This window comes from Rutidosis leptorrhynchoides, chromosome 6, assembly GCF_046630445.1.
Source record: "Rutidosis leptorrhynchoides isolate AG116_Rl617_1_P2 chromosome 6, CSIRO_AGI_Rlap_v1, whole genome shotgun sequence".
Lineage (NCBI taxonomy): Eukaryota > Viridiplantae > Streptophyta > Magnoliopsida > Asterales > Asteraceae > Rutidosis > Rutidosis leptorrhynchoides.
The window spans coordinates 446,549,296-446,556,068 of record NC_092338.1 but is presented as its reverse complement, the minus strand read 5'-3'; positions in this window follow the sequence as shown (position 1 = coordinate 446,556,068).

Genomic DNA, 6,773 nt, shown 5'->3' with positions numbered 1-6,773 from the left:
TTTAGCTCACAATCAGGTTTTTTACCTGCTATTGAGTTAGATAATATGGGGGAACCTGAATTTGTTAAGGTGAAGGGTGTTGATAAACTGGTTACTCCTAGAACTAAGCAATTGTTAATGGCATTGAAGAAGAAGCATATTAGGGCTGGGGGTGTTGTTTCTCCTGCAGAGAAGATGAAGAATGGTAATGAGGTTACTGAAGAATATACTAAGGTTATGAATGTTTTTGATCTTGGTTTTAAGCAGGGCTTGTCTCAAAAGAAAGATGATAATGCTAGTCAATCTAAGTCTGTGATAGAGAATGTTGCTTCTGGATTTAAGGACTCCATTTCTATTTTGGGTCCTGTTCCAAGTTTTAAAAAGACAGATTTTGTTTTAGAGAAGGTTACCTCTGTTCCTTTCACTGGTGGTTCAGGTTTTAATGATCCTATGAATGTTGATAAGGCTAAATCCTTTGCTTCTGCTGTTGGGGATGATGATTTAGCTAAAATGACTTATCATCCTCCAACTGTTATGCCTAATGGTGAAGAGGTGGTGAAATTAACTGGTGATTTTATGGCCAAAACTAGTACTGTATACTCTAAGTCATTGTATGGGTATTTTGTTGGTGTGAAACTTAACTTTGCAGCTGTTAACTTCAATTTAAGAAGAATGTGGAGGGTTTTTGGTATTAAGGATATTTCTGTGAACACTTCAGGGTATTACTTCTTTAGGTTTGAATCTGAAGAGGGTATGCTTAAAGTGATTGAGTCTGGTCCTTGGCTAGTTGAAAATGTTCCCTTGTTTCTTAAAACGTGGGAACCAGGTTTGTGTTTAGAGAAGCCTGAGCCTGTTTCTATTCCATTGTGGATTTCTCTTATTGATCTTCCAATTGAATTGTGGAATGGGGGTAATATTGGTGAGATTGTGAGCAGAATTGGAAAACCTATTGCTATGGATAGGGTTACTAAAGAAAGGTGTGTTAATCAAGTTGGAAGAGCAGGTTATGCTAGGGTTCTAGTTGAAGCTAATGCTGTTAAAGGCTTACCTGATACTGTTAAGGCAATGTACCCCTCAGATGGTAAGAATGATGGAAAGGTGGTGAATATTAAGGTTGGTTATCAATGGAAACCATCTAGATGTAGTCATTGCAAGGTTTTTGGGCATACTTTTGAGCATTGTGATGCTAGGCCATTATCTGAAGAAGAAACAACTGCTAAAAAACTGAAAGAAGAAGAAGTGAAGAAGAAGGAGCTAGAAAAGAGTATGAAGGTAGATGAAGGATGGAAATATGTGGGAAGAAATAATAGGGTTATAAAGGATGTTGGTGGTTCTACTGTTGTTAAGCCTCCATCTATTTTTAATAGAAATATTTCTGGTTCTAGAAATGCAGCAGGGGTTAATTCTGGTAGTAGTAATCAAAATCAAGGTTATGGGGGTCCACCAAGAAATTATAACAGAAGTAATCAAAGGCAAGGTAATTTTGGAAGCAATTTGAAGAAGGAGAATGTCTCAAAAGCTGGTAATGCTAATGATAAGCAGAAAAGTCAACAAGGTCAACAGGTTTCAAAAAGTCAAGGTGTTGGTCAAAGTAGTAAGGATAGTGATTTAAAGAAAGGGGACAAGGGAAAGGGTATTGTTGGTGAAGGTATTAAGATAAAGGTGGAATCAAGTAATGACATTAAAATAAGCAATCCATTTTCAGTTTTAGGTGATTCTGATGGTAATAATAATGACATGGATGAGGATGTTTTTGATGAAGAATGGCAGTTGTGGGACACTCAAAAGGCTCTTTTACTTTCTATGGTTAATAAGAATTTAATGCCAGGTGTTTCTACAATTGCCACTTGGAATCATAATGAGATCAGGTTTTTCAAAGCTCAATGTGACAAAGCTGGCATTGAATCTGGAATTGCTTCTGAAGATGAAGAAGATGTTGAGTCTGAGAATGATGAGACTGCAACATTTGTGAATGAGAATGTTTTGAAGGTTAGTACATTAGGGCAGGGGCATCCTGTTTCTGATTCTTCTAAACCTGTTTCCAATGTTTAAGTTATTATGTTGGAATGTGAGGGGGCTGAATGAAGTCTCCAAGCAAAAAGATGTTAAGAAAGTGATTATTGATAGTGGTTGTAGTATTTGTGGCCTTGTTGAAACCAAAGTCTTAACTAAGAATATGGTTAAAACTGCCACTAAAGTGTTTGGTAATTGGCATTGGGGTGATAATAGTAGTAATTGTACTGGTAGAACTCGTATTATGGTTGGTTGGGATCCTAATGAGGTGATATGTAATATCCTTCACTCAACTAATCAGGTTGTCCATTGTAGAGTGGAGCAACATAATAGTAATAAAAGGTTTTTTTTGTTCTTTTATATATGGTTCTAATGATGATATTGAAAGAAGACAGCTATGGAGGGATTTAGAAGCTCATAAAAGTATTATTAAAGATGAAGAATGGCTTGTTATTGGTGATTTTAATGTTGGTCTTAACCCTGAAGATAAGTCCACTGGTTCTTCTGAGGTCACTAGAGAAATGAGTGATTTTAGGGATTGTGTGGAAAATATTGAAGTTGAGGATATTAGTCAATCTGGATTTCATTTTACTTGGATTCAGAAATTGCATGCTATTGGTGAGAATAAGGGTGTCCTGAAAAAGATAGATAGAGCTATGAGTTCAGTTTCTTTTATGGACAAATTTCCTAGAGCTCATGTTGAATTTAAGCCTTACAATGTTTCTGATCATTCTCCTATGATATTGTCTATTCCTAATATGGCTAGAAGGAGAGTTAAACCTTTTAGGTTTAATAATCATCTTGCCTTTAAAGAAGGTTTTCTGCCCATGATTGAATCTGTTTGGAGCCAAAGGGTGGAGGGGTATATTATGTTTTCTGTGGTTAGTAAATTAAAGATGGCCAAAAAGAAGATTAGAAGTTTTAATAAGGATCAGGGTAATGTGTTTGATAAAGTCAAGTACTTGAAGATTGAGCTTGAAAGAGCTCAAGTTGATATTATGAATGATCCTGAAAATCATGAGTTAAGAGTGTTAGAAGCCTGTTTATTCAAGGCTTATAAAGAAGCTTCTATTGATGAGGAAAGATTAATGATCCAAAAGTCTAAAATCCATTGGCTTAAAGAGGGTGACATGAATACTGCCTATTTTCATAATGTTGTTAAAAGCAGAGTTAATAGAAACAGAATAGAAGCTATTGAAGATGTGCAGGGCATCTTACATAAAGGTAATGATGTCCCTTCTCAGTTTGTTAAGTTTTTTGAAGATCTTTTGGGCAAGAAGCATAATGTTAGTGACATTCTTAGGCCTGATGTACTTTTTGTCAAAAAAATATCTGCCTTTAATGCTGCTTATATGGTTAGAATGGTGGAAAAAGATGAGATTAGAGCTGCATTGTGGGACATTGATGATTCCAAATCCCCTGGTCCTGATGGTTATAGCTCAAGATTCTTTAAAGCTTCTTGGTCTGTTATAGGAGATGAGGTTTGTGCTGCTGTTCAGGAGTTTTTTATTAGTGGCAAGTTGCTTGGTGAAGTTAATGCTACTCTTATTGCTTTAGTTCCCAAGAACCAATGCCCTAAAAGTGTGGCTGAATTTAGACCTATTTCCTGTTGTAATGTCTTGTACAAGATTATTAGTAAGGTTTTAGCTAACAGAATCAAGGATAGTCTTGATGATGTGGTTGATATAAACCAATCTGCTTTTATCCCTAAGAGGCAAATTAGTGATAATGTTTTATTGGCTCAAGAATTAATGAGGGGATACAATTGGAAGAGAGGCAAAGGAAGATGTGCTTTCAAGGTTGATATTATGAAAGCCTATGATACAGTTGATTGGTCTTTTTTGGAGACCATTTTATCTGCTTTTGGTTTTCATGACATTATGGTTAGATGGCTGATGGCATGTGTTTCTTCTCCTTCTTTTACTGTTTCTGTTAATGGGGAGCAACATGGGTATTTTAAGGGTAAAAGAGGATTGAGGCAAGGGGACCCTTTATCCCCTTATCTGTTTACTCTTGTTATGGAAGTGTTGAACTTGTGCATTAAAAGGTTGATTAGAGAGAGAGGTGATTTCAAGTTTCATCCTCAGTGTAAGAAGCTAAAACTCACTCACTTGTGCTTTGCAGATGACTTGCTTATGTTTTGCAAAAGTAAGATTAAATCTGTTAGACTTTTGAAAGATGCCTTGGATGAATTTTCTAGTTACTCTGGTCTTTTCCCTAATATTTCCAAGAGTACTATTTTTATGGGTAATGTTGATGGTGAGGTTAAACAGGGCATTTGTGATATTATGCCTTTTGATATTGGTAATTTTCCTACTAGATACCTGGGTTTGCCTTTATTATCTACAAGATTATATCATAAGGATTGTCATAGTTTGTTGGACAAGGCCAAAAAGAGAGTTAAAGATTGGAAAAACAAGTCTCTTTCATTTGCTGGGAGACTTCAGTTAATCCAATCTGTGCTTTCTTCATTGCAAATTTATTGGATGTCTATGTTTATGTTCCCAAAATCTGTTATTTATGATATTGAAAAGATTTTTAGAGACTTTCTTTGGTGTGGTTATGATATGAGCAAGGGCATTGCTAAGGTTGCTTGGAAGGATGTCTGTTGTGCTAAATCCCAGGGAGGTTTGGGGATTAAGCCTCTCCATGATTGGAATAAAATCCTAATTGCTAAACATGTTTGGAACATTATTGCCAATAAGAAGTCTTTATGGGTTCAATGGATCAATTTTCAAAAGCTCAAAGGCAAGAATTTTTGGGATGTTAATTTTGGTCATGATGCTTCTAATAGTTGGAGGGGTATCATTAATATGAGAGACATTTTGAGAAAACATGTCTTTCATGAGATTGGTAATGGTATGGATACAAGTTTTTGGTTTGACTATTGGCATCCCCAGGGTCCTTTATGTAAACTGGTGGATAATAGCTTCATTTTATCTTCTGGTTTGGGTAGAAGGTGTAGGGTTGGTGATTTTGTGCATAATGATAACTGGTTTTGGCCTTACAGTTTGTTTGAGAATGAAGATATTGATGTTACTTCTTTCAGTCCTGATATAGTCCATGATCGAATTGATGTTGTTAAATGGATCGATAAAAATGGTGAGTTAAAGGATTTTACTGTTGGTAATGCTTGGTTGGACTTAAGTGATTCTAGAAGTAATGTCAAGTGGCACAAATCAGTTTGGTTTTCTCAAAATATTCCCAGGCATGCTTTTGTGCTATGGGTTGCATTTAATGGAAAACTTACTACTCAGGATAGAATGGAGAGTTGGGATGTGCAGCATAATCAATTGTGTCCTCTTTGTAATCAAGTTAGGGACTCTCATACTCACTTGTTTATTGACTGTTGTTATACTAAACATGTGTGGATGGAGTTCAAGGGTAAAGCTAAAATGGATGATATCATTGATATCATTTTATTTGGTAATATCCAATGGTCTGAGTTGGTTGATATTATAGCTGAGAAGAAGTGCAATAAGAACATTTGGAGTGTTATTAGAAGATTGGTTTTTGCTGCTGTGATTTATCTTATATGGTCTGAAAGAAATGCCAGAATATATCAAGATAAAAGAAGAAGTTTAGATGTGCTTGCTAAAGCTATCTTTGAAGTTGTGAGGTTGAAGCTATGTGGTTTGAAGATCATGTTTTCTAAACAGTCCATTTTAGCTGATGATATTTGGAGGTTTGGCCTTCAAAGAGGTAATTCTGTTTCAATTAACAGTTTTCCTAATGATTTGCACAGTAATTGAGGTGTGGTTGACTTTTAGTCAACGGGGGTGCCTGGTTTTTCAGGTTATTTGTTATCTGTGTTATGTCATCTTGTTATGTTTGACTGATCCTGGTCAATGTAACATTAGGGTTTACTATTACATTTTGGGCTGGTTTAATGTAGTGATGATTTGCAGCTCAAAATCCATTTTGCTAAATGGATCATCATGTAATTATATGCTTGTAAGTAGTTTGGTGGTCAATTTAGGGTTAAAGGGTCAACTGTTGACTTTGGACTGGAGTTGTAGGGTTCATCTTCATAATGTTGACTTTTTTGACTTCCTATTTTGTGCCTGGTTGATGAGGACTGTTACTAGCTTGGTGGTGTTATGGTGGTTGTTATTTAATCCTTTTATTGGATTTTATGCAGAGTTGACTTTTTCTGGTCAAAGCTCTAATGGTGATGTCTACCATTTTTTGGACTTGTTAAATGTAGTGTTGTTATATAGTCCTAGGGTTTATGTTGTAGTCTTGTTCTTTGCTTGGACTATGGCATTTATCCTTATTATTAATTTTGTGGTAAGTAGCTTGGTGATTGAATTAGGGTTAGGTAGTCAATGGATGGATTTGAGATGGTGTTGGAGTGTTCTCATTCATGTTGTTGGTCTACTCTCAATCCTGATTTTAATCTGGTTGTTGATGGCTGTTACCACAATGGTTTTATTGTTGTTCGGGTTTTCATGGTTTTGGTTTCACTGGTGGTATTGGTTCAGTTGGTTTTTGAAGTGTACTGATGGTATTGAAGATCTTATGGGGATGTTCTATGTGGTTCATGGTTGGAATTTTAAAAGGAAAAGAGATTATAAGAAAGTTATAAAGATCACTGTGACTGTTCTAGTGTGCAGGTTGCTTGCCTTTATGCATTTTGGCTTGAGATTCAAGTGTTATTTGAAGACTTTTTTCTCGGACTATGAAGATAGGTTGTTAAAGAATTTAAAGAGTCAAGTTTTCAAGTTTAGAGATTATAAAGATTTCAAGTTTGAAGATACTCAAGGCTTGAAGTTTAGAGA